The sequence below is a fragment of the Oncorhynchus gorbuscha genome, linkage group LG01 (genome assembly GCF_021184085.1).
Source record: "Oncorhynchus gorbuscha isolate QuinsamMale2020 ecotype Even-year linkage group LG01, OgorEven_v1.0, whole genome shotgun sequence".
Classification (NCBI taxonomy): Eukaryota; Metazoa; Chordata; class Actinopteri; order Salmoniformes; family Salmonidae; genus Oncorhynchus; species Oncorhynchus gorbuscha.
The window spans coordinates 54396219-54410691 of record NC_060173.1 but is presented as its reverse complement, the minus strand read 5'-3'; the positions used below and the strand labels follow the sequence as shown (position 1 = coordinate 54410691).

Below are 14473 nucleotides of genomic sequence, written 5' to 3'. Positions count from 1 at the left end.
CTACTGAAAAGTGCGTAGCAAATCCCTGCGTAGGATGGGCATGGCAGCGTTGATCAACTCCCGGCCCTTCATCTAAGATACTAATTGGTCACAAAGAAAAGCACATACCGAGCACTGATTACATTATCAAAGGTGGTTATGATTAGCATGGCGGAACCAACCGGATCACTGTGTTCACCTTTCTATTTCACTTCAGGTATGTGTGAAGTGAAATAGAATGGTCAACACAGTGATCAGACTGTTACCACCAGGCTAGGTTCTGAAGGGAAATTGGGATAGAACTTGAAACTGTTTTTGACCTTTGGCCAGGTCAGATGTCACCAACCTGATTCAATTGTCTTCCCTGTTCCATTTATTTGAATGCTCACAGCGAGGCCATCTCTGCGTGATGCTGAGGGTCCCCTTGCTTGTCTTCTCTATGTTGCATGTTCAGCTGCAAACTGGACATGTCTCGAACAACTGCAGCAAGCAATCCTCATAAACCAATGTACTTCCTGATCTTATTAGGTGGTGTTGACTCGGAGGGCCTGTGACAGGGTGATACAATAGACAGCCAAGTGGTAAATTGCATTTTGTTATAAAGAAAGGACAAAGCTTTTTGATAATGCACTTCACAACCAAAAGGACAATACACAGTAAACGTGTATGAGTTACGACCTAACTAAGTTGTAATGAGGTAGCTAGCTAGCTAGTTATCTAGCTAGCGAACTACGCTAATGTTAGCAAAAAACGTAAGCTAGCCTGCCTCACTAGCTAACGTTAGCTACCCTGCCTCGCTTTATCAAAAGATAACTACCTCCCAGGACTACCTGTAGGAATTGTCCTTCAGCATAATGGCCCTAAAATAACCTGCAGGATCCCTTTCTTATCCTTCAGAGAGAATTAACTGTAGAACAATCCACATTCTTTCAAATGAATGATCAGAAAGCACAACATTGTACTGGCAATTTTATTAATTCAATGCAGCAACAGCGGACGTGTTTGATTGTCCATGTCACCAGCACTGCGTAAAAGATGATTCCTAGGAGGAAGAAAATATGAGATTTTGAATTAAAATGGTAAAAGCATATTTTGTAACAAGAGTGAGAGTAATGGTGACATCACATGAACAACTTACAGTATGTGTATTGGTGTGAAGGAGGGAAACACATTTCTGCAACGGTAAACTTGGGGATAGTTGGTTTTTAAAATGGATGAAACACCAACAACATCTGTGATTCGCATGTGTGTTAGGCTCCGTTTTAAAGGGAGAAAATAGAGCCTGAAACTGCGGGGTGTTACCTGCACCTGCATGGCTGTCCAGTGCTGCCTTCTGTGGTTGTCGGTCTCACTGTTGTTTATAGGCTCGTTTTAACTGGAGAATAGAGAGATGAGGGGCAGAGTTCACAATATAACTGTATAACATCTGTGTGTGTGCGTGTGTGTGTGTTACATGAAAAACAGCGATCAAGTAGTGCAAATTATGTACTGTAGTAGTAAAGGATGGCCAGATAGTTTTGGATGGCCAGACAGTTACAGTAGCAACAATGACAAGAAGCTGCCATGAGGGGAATCGTAGGTGGTTTGGTTCACCTAGTTTTATCTTGTTCATGATCCCTTGTCTTGTTTTGTCTAATGTCACGTGTATGCTAATATGGCAAACATTTGCTAGCTAGCTAACCAACAACTGTAACGATGTATTTGAGAGACAAGTGTTCATTGTGCAAATGTATTTGTTTTCAATAAAATTGGAAATGAAATATAGTTTACATGTTGTTATAGTTTACATGTTGTTAACAGTCTAAGCCAACACGTTCTATTATGTTTAGTGTCTAGCCATAGGATGGGTTCCAGTCTCTCCTTAATCATAAGCAACCAACATTCAAATATGTCATGAATTTGGGTGAACTATCCCTTTAAAATCAGCCTAGAGACAGTCCTCCAAGATGTTTGGCCGCCCACCACTGATCTGTTTCCCAAATACTGGGGGTTTGAATATGTTCATCTGACGAATTACCCCACATTCAAGATAAATCTAATGAATAACAATCTTCAGGTGGTTGAGGCTGATTTGCAAAACCTTGTCATCGTCTTACTCTACATAGGCAAGGTATTTTGCATGTATGCCTACTGTTTCTGCCTAGCCGCTTGTGCACAATACTAAAATGACAAAACAGGATATTGGCACGGGTAATTTCTATCCGTTCTCTCCCCAATTTTGATTTTGTCTCATTTCTGCAACTACCCAACGGGCTTGGGAGGCAAAAGTCGAGTCATGCGTCCTCCGAAACATGACCCGCCAAACCGCTCTCCTTAACACCCGCCTGATTAACCCGGAAGCCAGCCGCACCAATGTGTCGGAGGAAACACTGTTCAACTGACAACCGAGGTCAGCCTGCAAGCGTCTGGTAGAACGCGATGAGCCAAGTAATGCCCCCCCCGGCCAAACCCTCCACTAACCTGGACGACGCTGGGCCATTGTACGCCGCCCAATGGGACTCCCGATCACGGGCGGTTGTGATACAGCCAGGATCGAATCCGTGTCTGTAGTGAAGCCTCCAGCACTGCCTTAGACCGCTGCGCCACTCGGAAGGCCCGGGCAAGGGTAATTTCAATATAGCCTAATCTCATTTGATGTTTTAGCCTGTATTTAGCCTGTATTCAACACAAATTGCATAGCTCTCATTGAACTTTGTACATATGTTATCAGATACAAGTTGGTGTGTCAGATCTAAAATTCTCTAATTACACCAGAAAAATTGGTAAGTGTGTGTTCTTGCTGAGATAAGCACACTAATTAGTATATAGCTTTGCCCTTTGAGGGGATGGGAATTATTCTAATGATTATCAGCTATTGTGAAAGACCAAATGAATTAATCGGATAATAAAATCTCCTGAAGACCAGATGACCTAAATCTGACCTGCCCTACACCCAGCCCAAATGATCATACAATGTATTGTCCCACCACTAGAATTAGTTACACATTCATTATTTTGAGGCGGGACTTACAGCGTGTCAAGTGTCACAAATAGAACCAAGTTCTATTTTAATGCCTGGCTACACAGACGCTCATTGACGTGCGTGAGCAGTGTGGTTGCAATGATTGAATAACATGTATGTGTACATTTATTTTGCAACGCTTGCACACTCGACATGTAATCGTGAGGAGCATTTATTTTACAAACGCACATCAAATCACCTGGGTCCCGTTCCCTTACTAAACCAATCACAAGCTTCAATCTGCCGTGGTTCACAGTGCAATGGCAGAAATATTATGGATCACCCGGGTGAAGCTGCCGCGGTTACATTGCTTGTGATTTAGAATTGCAGGTGCATATGCTTTGACAATAAAATGATTTGGAGGCACTGTTGAAAAGTTAATGCACTGAATATACACTGAATATATTTATAGGAATGCTCACAGCGAGGGAACTGAGGGTTCCCTTGCTTGTCTTCTCTATGTTGCATGTTCAGCTGCAAACTGGACATGTCTCGAACAACTGTAGCAGGCAATCCTCTTAAACCAATGTACTTCCTCATCTTATTAGGTGGTGTTGACTCGGAGGGCCTGTGACAGGGTGATACAATAGACAGCCAAGTGGTAAATTGCATTTTGTTATAAAGAAAGGACAAAGCCTTCTGATAATGCACTTCAAAATGAAAGTACACAATACATTTGTATTAGCTACAACCTAACTAAGTTGTAATGAGGTAGCTAGCTAGTTATCTGGATTAATTCTTTATAATATAATACATTTATAAATAAGCACAGGATTAATTAGAAATAAAAGCAGTACTTTTTTCAATGCGTGAGAAATATGAGTTTTAGCATGTGAACAGGGACAAATGCGTGTCCCATGCCCAATGCATGAGAGTTGGCAGTACTAAATAGTATTTATTTTTTTGTCAAAACTAGCTTGCTTGCAGCCAGTGGTAGAGAACATGCTAGCTAATTTACTAATGAAAAATATTCTGCAAACAAAAACAAATTGCTAGCTAGATACAAAATGATTTACACTCACTTCCAAACACACTTTATCTTCTGAGGCTTTTTCTTTTCTTTTTTCCCCCCTCCTTCAGTAGCCCAAGAAATCGTGCTGGAATTGTCCTGTTTGTGCAGGATTTTGATTTATTTCTGGAGGATAATTCATACTCTGTCAGTTCTATAGGATTCCTGCAGGACCCCCTGCACAATTCCTTCACAAAGGGTCAAATTCCATACAGGTGTGTTTGTCTTTGTGCCATGGCAGTGTCTGTTTTACATTTACATTTACATTTAAGTCATTTAGCAGACGCTCTTATCCAGAGCGACTTACAAATTGGTGCATTCACCTTATGACATCCAGTGGAACAACCACTTTACAATAGTGCATCTAAATATTTTAAGGGGGGAGGGGGTGAGAAGGATTACTTTATCCTATCCTAGGTATTCCTTAAAGAGGTGGGGTTTCAGGTGTCTCCGGAAGGTGGTGATTGACTCCGCTGTCCTGGCGTCGTGAGGGAGTTTGTTCCACCATTGGGGAGCCAGAGCAGCGAACAGTTTTGACTGAGCTGAGCGGGAACTGTACTTCCTCAGTGGTAGGGAGGCGAGCAGGCCAGAGGTGGATGAACGCAGTGCCCTTATTTGGGTGTAGGGCCTGATCAGAGCCTGGAGGTACTGAGGTGCCGTTCCCCTCACAGCTCCGTAGGCAAGCACCATGGTCTTGTAGCGGATGCGAGCTTCAACTGGAAGCCAGTGGAGAGAGCGGAGGAGCGGGGTGACGTGAGAGAACTTGGGAAGGTTGAACACTAGACGGGCTGCGGCGTTCTGGATGAGTTGTAGGGGTTTAATGGCACAGGCAGGGAGCCCAGCCAACAACGAGTTGCAGTAATCCAGACGGGAGATGACAAGTGCCTGGATTAGGACCTGCGCCGCTTCCTGTGTGAGGCAGGGTCGTACTCTGCGGATGTTGTAGAGCATGAACCTACAGGAATGGGCCACCGCCTTGATGTTAGTTGAGAACGACAGTTTGTTGTCCAGGATCACGCCAAGGTTCTTAGCGCTCTGGGAGGAGGACACAATGGAGTTGTCAACCGTGATGGCGAGATCATGGAACGGGCAGTCCTTCCCCGGGAGGAAGAGCAGCTCCGTCTTGCCGAAGTTCAGCTTGAGGTGGTGATCCGTCATCCACACTGATATGTCTGCCAGACATGCAGAGATGCGATTCGCCACCTGGTCATCAGAAGGGGGAAAGGAGAAGATTAATTGTGTGTCGTCTGCATAGCAATGATAGGAGAGACCATGTGAGGTTATGACAGAGCCAAGTGACTTGGTGTATAGCGAGAATAGGAGAGGGCCTAGAACAGAGCCCTGGGGGACACCAGTGGTGAGAGCGCGTGGTGAGGAGACAGATTCTCGCCACGCCACCTGGTAGGAGCGACCTGTCAGGTAGGACGCAATCCAAGCGTGGGCTGCGCCGGAGATGCCCAACTCGGAGAGGGTGGAGAGGAGGATCTGATGGTTCACAGTATCGAAGGCAGCCGATAGGTCTAGAAGGATGAGAGCAGAGGAGAGAGAGTTAGCTTTAGCGGTGCGGAGCGCCTCCGTGATACAGAGAAGAGCAGTCTCAGTTGAATGACTAGTCTTGAAACCTGACTGATTTGGATCAAGAAGGTCATTCTGAGAGAGATAGCGGGAGAGCTGACCAAGGACGGCACGTTCAAGAGTTTTGGAGAGAAAAGAAAGAAGGGATACTGGTCTGTAGTTGTTGACATCGGAGGGATCGAGTGTAGGTTTTTTCAGAAGGGGTGCAACTCTCGCTCTCTTGAAGACGGAAGGGACGTAGCCAGCGGTCAGGGATAAGTTGATGAGCGAGGTGAGGTAAGGGAGAAGGTCTCCGGAAATGGTCTGGAGAAGAGAGGAGGGGATAGGGTCGAGCGGGCAGGTTGTTGGGCGGCCGGCCGTCACAAGACGCGAGATTTCATCTGGAGAGAGAGGGGAGAAAGAGGTCAGAGCACAGGGTAGGGCAGTGTGAGCAGAACCAGCGGTGTTGTTTGACTTAGCAAACGAGGATCGGATGTCGTCGATCTTCTTTTCAAAATGGTTGACGAAGTCATCTGCAGAGAGGGAGGAGGGGGGGGGGGAGGATTCAGGAGGGAGGAGAATGTGGCAAAGAGCTTCCTAGGGTTAGAGGCAGATGCTTGGAATTTAGAGTGGTAGAAAGTGGCTTTAGCAGCAGAGACAGAGGAGGAAAATGTAGAGAGGAGGGAGTGAAAGGATGCCAGGTCCGCAGGGAGGCGAGTTTTCCTCCATTTCCGCTCGGCCTTCCGGAGCCCTGTTCTGTGAGCTCGCATTGAGTCGTCAAGCCACGGAGCGGGAGGGGAGGACCGAGCCGGCCTGGAAGATAGGGGACATAGAGAGTCAAAGGATGCAGAAAGGGAGGAGAGGAGGGTTGAGGAGGCAGAATCAGGAGATAGGTTGGAGAAGGTTTGAGCAGAGGGAAGAGATGATAGGATGGAAGAGGAGAGAGTAGCGGGGGAGAGAGAGCGAAGGTTGGGACGGCGCGATACCATCCAAGTAGGGGCAGTGTGGGAAGTGTTGGATGAGAGCGAGAGGGAAAAGGATACAAGGTAGTGGTCGGAGACTTGGAGGGGAGTTGCAATGAGGTTAGTGGAAGAACAGCATCTAGTAAAGATGAGGTCGAGCGTATTGCCTGCCTTGTGAGTAGGGGGGAAGGTGAGAGGGTGAGGTCAAAAGAGGAGAGGAGTGGAAAGAAGGAGGCAGAGAGGAATGAGTCAAAGGTAGACGTGGGGAGGTTAAAGTCGCCCAGAACTGTGAGAGGTGAGCCGTCCTCAGGAAAGGAGCTTATCAAGGCATCAAGCTCATTGATGAACTCTCCGAGGGGACCTGGAGGGCGATAAATGATGATGTTAAGCTTGAAAGGGCTGGTAACTGTGACAGCATGAAATTCAAAGGAGGCGATAGACAGATGGGTAAGGGGAGAAAGAGAGAATGACCACATGGGAGAGATAAGGATCCCTATGCCACCACCCCGCTGACCAGAAGCTCTCGGGGTGTGCGAGAACACGTGGGCGGACGAAGAGAGAGCAGTAGGAGTAGCAGTGTTATCTGTGGTGATCCATGTTTCTGTCAGTGCCAAGAAGTCGAGGGACTGGAGGGAGGCATAGGCTGAGATGAACTCTGCCTTGTTGGCTGCAGATCGGCAGTTCCAGAGGCTACCGGAGACCTGGAACTCCACGTGGGTCGTGCGCGCTGGGACCACCAGATTAGGGTGGCAGCGGCCACGCGGTGTGGAGCGTTTGTATGGTCTGTGCAGAGAGGAGAGAACAGGGATAGACAGACACATAGTTGACAGGCTACAGAAGAGGCTACGCTAATGCAAGGAGATTGGAATGACAAGTGGACTACACGTCTCGAATGTTCAGAAAGTTAAGCTTACGTAGCAAGAATCTTATTGACTAAAATTATTAAAAATGATACAGTACTGCTGAAGTAGGCTAGCTGGCAGTGGCTGCGTTGTTGACTTTGTAGGCTAGCTGACAGTGGCTGCGTTGTTGACACTACACTAATCAAGTCGTTCCGTTGAGTGTAGTAGTTTCTACAGTGCTGCTATTCGGGGCTAGCTGGCTAGCTAGCAGTGTTGATTACGTTACGTTGCGTTAAAAGAACGACAATAGCTGGCTAGCTAACCTAGAAAATCGCTCTAGACTACACAATTATCTTTGATACACAGACGGCTATGTAGCCAGCTATGTAGCTAGCTACGATCAAACAAATCAAACCGTTGTGCTGTAATGAAATGAAATGAAAAATGTGATACTACCTGTGGAGCGAAGCGGAATGCGACCGGGTTGTTGAGTGCGGAAGTTCTATTCAGTAGATGTTGGCTAGCTGTTGGCTAGCTAGCAGTGTCTCCTACGTTAAGGACGACAAATAGCTGGCTAGCTAACCTCGGTAAATTAAGATAATCACTCTAAGACTACACGCTCTAAACTACACAATTATCTTGGATACGAAGACAGCAAAGACAACTATGTAGCTAGCTAACACTACACTAATCAAGTCGTTCAGTTGAGTGTAATAGTTTCTACAGTGCTGCTATTCGGTAGACGGTGGACGTTTGCTAGCTGGCTAGCTGCTGGGCAGATAGCAGTGTAGACTACGTTAGGACGACGAAATACGAAGTTGCAATAGAAGTGCTGACTGTTTCACTTTGTTGTCCTCTTTCTTTTCCTTTTTCTTCTGTCCTTCTTTTGTCCTTATTTTGTCTTCCTTTCTTCTGTTAACTAGATATTTTTTGTTGTTATTCTTTGTAAGCTAGCTAGCTTCTTCCAGGAGAGTCCCTAGCAACTGCTTAGCAACAAGTAAACAATTCTGCTAGCAATTCACCTAGCTAAGATAACTGTACAATTTTATGAAAAAAAAAAAAAAGTTAATTTTTCAAAAGCCTGTCTTGTTTAGTTTGTTCCTTGTTTTGTCTTCTATTGAGTCTTGCAGTTTTCTCTTGATTTTTTCGATGTACTTCACTCTAAAAAAACATTTAAATCTCAATAAATACAGGAGCTCATTTTTCAGCAGCTGCTCAATTTAGAACTCCGGAATTTCTATATATGTATTTCTAAATACCAATTTTCAAGAGAGAAACAAAATCCAAGAGATTGCCAGATCAATGTTGTCACGGAGAGTGCTCTTTAGCCAAAAGGGGTCCCCTAAATGGACAGAGATATTGCCCAGAAATGACCTCATTGGACAAAAAGGTGAATTCCACCTCACACCCACTATCAAAAGCATATAGCCTATTGTTAGCCTACAACTATGGATTGTGCGGTATAAGAAATGAATTTGAGTTGTATCATATGTGTGTGTATGAACCATGCAGGAAACACTGCAGGTTTAACAATACAATGGACTTAAAGGAAGTGTGTCATAAATGTAAAAGTCACTCTTTATTTAAAGCACCTTGCTTTGAGGTGGTGGGTCTGCTGGTTACCATGTCTACGTTCCATATTGCACTCTGGTCAAAAGTAGTGCACTATAGGGAATAGGGTACCATTTTGGACGCATAACCTATGACTCCATGGTAACAACCAAGACAACCCATAGCACTCCATTATTCTCCAAACCTAGTAATTAGATACATTTGTAAATTATACCTTTGTACTTGCTAATTGGATACAGTGTAACAATGGTGGCAGAGGATGAACTTAATTAAGTACTGTATTTGGAATTGTCTGAAAATTGTTTGATTTCTGTCAGAATACACACTTTCGTTATATATTTGCCGAATTAAAATTCAAACTCCTTCCTAGTTTTAAGCTAACTGATCCATAATGCAACAGCATGAGGGCCTTGAAGTGGTAATGATATGCATTATGGGAGCGGGTTGGAGTGGTTACTACCAGAGCTTGTTATCTAGAAAGGGGTGGAGTGAAGTGAGCCAACACAAACAAGAGTGTAGAATAAACATCCAGCTGCTGTTCTCAGTGCTGTCACAAACAGACACAGTTTATATAGCGTTATTATAGAATTATACCCACAGCTGCTTTCAGTTCAGTTACAGTCAGAAGGGTATTGGTGGTAAATCCATGTTGATAGCCATGAATGTGTATAAACAGTGTAAGCATACTTGATCTAAAGTCAATATTATTGTATGATGTGGAACTGGAAAGAGGTAAAGTGACTAGATGGCTAGGTGGCTAGAAAACCATTTGCATTAACAGTACTTTACCCTTTACCAGAGAAGTAAAGTGATAGTTCACTCTAAAATCAAAGTATGCAAGGTGTGTGTGTGCGCACACGTTTGCATGTGCATGTCCGTGTTTGTGTGTGTGTGTGTATTTGTGCATGTATCTTCATTCTCGTAGCCTGGTGTGCGTGTGTGAGTTAGAGTTTGTGTAGCTCATAAGCTTACAGAGTTAGTTCATCCTGTTATCTCGGAGTTATTTTAAAACGGCAGCTTACTGTGTCTCTCCCTCTCTCTCTGATTCCCTTTCTCCCTTGCTTCTCCCACACTAACAAGGCTCTAGCAGGGGCCAATAGATCACACCCTTCACTCTTAGATCAGTCCTCCTGCTTAGGTTTTCCTCCTCTCTCTATCCCTCCCCTTCCCCTCTTTTTCCCTCCCATCCCTCATTTTCCTTCTTTCTTCCTGATTTAATGTGTTTTTATTGCTGACAACAGAGAAGCTTGATTGATTGAGCACCTCCATCTCAGGTTGTATACTGCTACTTATTCCTAACCCTTGGAAGTGAAGTCGGTGTAGAGTTGTCAGTGATTTTGTAGTTGTATTTCAAATGTAGGACTGTGATTTTTGGTTTCTTATCAATTGGTTGGATTAAAGGTTTGATTCAAGCTTAGCTCATACAGTATATTGCATTTGCATTTGACTTGAGTTTTAGTTGTCTGTGTAAATACTGTACAATATTTTATTTGAAAAAATATAATTCACAGTCAGTATTGTGAGTGATGCACAGACCCGTGTGCCCGTGTTCTCTCGTTATTATTTTATTTGCTTCTTCAAAGCTCTCAAGATTACGACCTACTACCAAAAAAACACGTTATCGTAATAGATATCGTGGCAGCAAATCTAGTTGTTATTTAGGGAAGGCCAAAGTGGCTTTCTTTGTAAGTGAAGACTTTTCAGTGGACATTTTCAAACATCTAGTGGGAATAATAAATAGGAAGCTAATGGAAATAATATTTTATGAGAATCATTTATTAACAGGGTGTTAATCATAAATGATTAAATGGCTGAGAATCTGGTTCTCTCCCCCTCAGTTGACCTCACTGGTAGTTGACCACAGCATCAGCCAAGGCTGCTTAAAATGGGACTACTGGTGGGGCTGCCCTACAGATGTAATGCACACCCCGATTATAGACCAGCTAGTTATTAATGTAACATGGTGGTGGTTTAACTGTACCTGAAACTGACTGGCTGCCTGACTCATTTTAAACAGGTATCCATTTCAATGTAGTTTTCCCCCCGAAGATAGAAGCAGTGGAACTCTCAACTGCACTCAATTGAAGCCTTGAGTGTGACAATACGTTTTTTGGGTTTGTGTGGGAAACATCTCGCTAAATTGCTGAAGACAAAATGTGATGTCTGACTGAAATTAAAAGGGGTGATTTGAAATGACAGCCAACCCTGTATTCAAGAGCATGATGTGTCTCAAACGATGGCGTGCACAACGCAAATATTATCAGATCATTTAAAATAGGGTCTAATTACAACATATGCGAATAAGAAAAAAAATCTGAGTTTACACGCTGTCGAGTGAAAGCAGCTGCAGGTGTTGCCACTAGGCACCAAATGAGGTCGAAGAGAAAGTGCTAAAATAGTGAAGCGCCTATCAGGCAGAAGCAGTACAGGTCAGAGAAGCCTCATGATAATCTGTTGTGAACATCGTCACGACGCCTCTGTGGTGATAATCAGGACTAGCAGCAGGTTTACCCGGCTTAATTTCCTAGAGTGCTGCTCACCTCACGGCTCACCGCAAAGGCTAGCTGTTGTCATGGTGTTATCATTGATTGAATGTAAATGTGCCAGACAGTGTAGAAGTGGTCTATCCATGTCAATAGCCATGAATGCATGAAGTTGAACACTGGATACATTTTCTGATATTATATTAAATGGTAAAGTAATGAGAGATGGTGTCTTAAATACCATTTGCTGTGAAGAACAGTAATCTCAAAGAAGTAGAATGTAATGACTGTAAGTCGCTTTGGATAAAAGCGTCTGCTAAATGGCATATATTATATTATATATTAAGTGATAGTTTACTCAAAAATCTATGTGTTTGTATGTGTGTTCTCATAGCATTTTTGGGGACAGATAGATGACCTCTGAACTGGCCCACTTACTCAGACAAATTTGAATCAAATGAGTGGAAATGGTGCACCAGCATGATAGTGTATTGTTCTAGTTCACTGGCAAGGTGCCCAAAATTACTGCTGCGGCCACTGTTGTAATGTGGGGCGGCAGGTAGCCTAGTGGTTAGAGCGTTGGACTAGTTGAAAGATTGAATCCCTGAGCTGACAAGGTAAAAGTCTGTCGTTCTGCCCCTGAACAAGGCAGTTAACCCACTGTTCCTAGGCCGGCATTGTAAATAAGAATTTGTACTTTAACTGACTTGCCTAGTTAAATAAAGGTAAATATGTAAATAAAAAATGTTCCCCCTGGAAATGGTTACTCAGTTCATTAAATTGCTTTTGTTGTACAGATTCACCAGATATTGAAGGCCCACTCCTTAATAATAATAATTTTCAACAAGTTCAACACCACACTGCAAAAAGTTAAATCTAAAAGAAAGACAAAATATTTTATATTGTGTGATAATTCTCTTTAAAAAAAAATATATATAATTTTTTACCAAGTTAAATTATCTAACGTCATTAGCAGATAATTTAGCTTATTTTAACCTAAAAAAGGCATAATTACAAATAATCTATTTTATTTCAAGATATTTTTCAAGCTAATTTACCTTAAATTGTCTTATGCTGAATTATCTTGAAAAATATTGTGAAATAAGATCAGTTACTTGTATTAACCATTTTTAGGTTAGAATAAGCTAAATTATCTACAAATGACATTACATAATTTAGCATGGTAAAACGAACACAAAAATGTTAAGAGAATTATCACTCTATATAGATTTTTAAAAATCTTGATGCAAGATATTTAGGCATGTGTCACGCCCTGGCCTTAGTATTCTGTGTTTTCGGTATTATTTTGGTTAGGCAGGGGTGTGACATGGGGATTTATGTGGTTTGTTTTGTCTGGGGTTGTTTGTAGTTATGCGATTGTGGTTAGAGTAGTACTCTAGGTAAGTCTATGGTTGCCTAGAGTGGTTCTCAATCAGAGGCAGGGGTTTATCGTTGTCTCTGATTGGGAACCATATTTAGGCAGCCATATTCTTCAGGTCTTTTGTGGGTGTTTGTTCCTGTCTTTGTGTTTGTTTGCACCAGATAGGCTGGTTAGGTTTTCACGGTTATTGTTTTGTATTGTTCTTGTTCATCTTTATTAAAGATGTATACAAATAACCACGCTGCATCTTGGTCCGATCCCTGCTACACCTCATCTTCAGAGGAAGAGGAGAAAGAGAACCGTAACAGCATGCTTAGATTTCACTTTTTGCAGTGCATTTCTGTTGTGATGGGGTTAGACAGTTAAATTAAGCTCACGAGGCATTAATAAGTAATATTATACTTCTTTATCTTCAAACATTTTATTAGTATGCCTCAGAAAAATGGCTTTTAAAGAGCAACTCAATTGAAAAACCAACTCCTTATGTGGCATTGATATGAGTCAGGGACATTTATTCTAGTGTCAAAATTGACTACGAAGTCTAAGTAAGATAACTGTGGTCATAAAGTCAGTTTTGTTCGAAACAGAGATATGCGAGATGATTAGGGAAAAACAGTATGTCATGGAATTGAGGGTATGCCACAGTTTTCCTTGGGTTTGGATTATTTCAATCCTGTCCACAGCTGGCAGCATCCATATAATGATCAATTCAGAGCGCAGATTCATGTGACCCCATTGTAATGCCGGTGGTAAATTGCCAGTGGTAAATTGACTTTGATATCCCTATGGACCTAGTCAGGTCCAAAATGATTGTGTCCCTTGATAAAAAATGAGCAAAAAATACAGTGTAATACAAATACTGAGCTACAGTATATTGTCTTCAAAAAAGTAGGTAATTGGTGTTGTTTAACCCTTCACACATGTGGGAATTGGCCTACAGTGCATTTGGAAAGTATTCACACCCCATGAATTTATCCACATTTTGATATGTTAGTCTTATTCTAAAATAGATTAAACAATTTTTTCCCCTCGTCAATCTACGTACACTACCCCATAATGACAAAGCAAAAACAGGTTTGTAAAATTCTATATAATTTAAAAAAAATCACATTTACATAAGCATTTAGACCCTTTACTCAGTACTTTGTTGAAGCACCTTTGGCAGTGATTACAGCCTCGAGTCTTCTTGGGTATAATAATATAATAATAATATATGCCATTTAGCAGACGCTTTTATCCAAAGCGACTTACAGTCATGTGTGCATACATTCTACGATAACAACATTAGACCATTAGACCATAACAACATTAGACCATAACAACATTAGACCATTAGACCATAACAGCATTAGACCATTAGATCATAACAACATTAGATCATAACAACATTAGATCATAACAACATTAGATCATAACAACATTAGACCATTAGACCATAACAACATTAGACCATAACAACATTAGACCATTAGACCATAACAACATTAGACCATAACAACATTAGACCATAACAACATTAGACCATAACAACATTAGACCATAACAACATTAGACCATAACAACATTAGACCATAACAACATTAGACCATAACAACATTAGACCATAACAACATTAGACCATTAGACCATAACACCATTAGACCATTAGACCATAACAACATTAGACCATTAGATCATAACAACATTAGAC

General features: G+C 42.3%; 1 protein-coding gene across 5 annotated transcripts in view; it reads left to right on the top strand.

The window, feature by feature from the left end:
• Window positions 1-14473, top strand: part of dgkzb (diacylglycerol kinase, zeta b) — a 102377-nt gene that overhangs the window by 34989 nt on the left and 52915 nt on the right. For 2 of the 5 annotated variants that reach the window (XM_046356635.1, XM_046356618.1), the window contains exon 1: window positions 10048-10193. The exons of the other annotated variants lie outside the window; for them this stretch is intronic. The gene's annotated coding sequence lies outside the window, so the exon portion shown is untranslated. Of the gene's footprint in view, window positions 1-10047; window positions 10194-14473 lie in introns of those variants that run through there. 5 annotated transcript variants of the gene reach the window in all.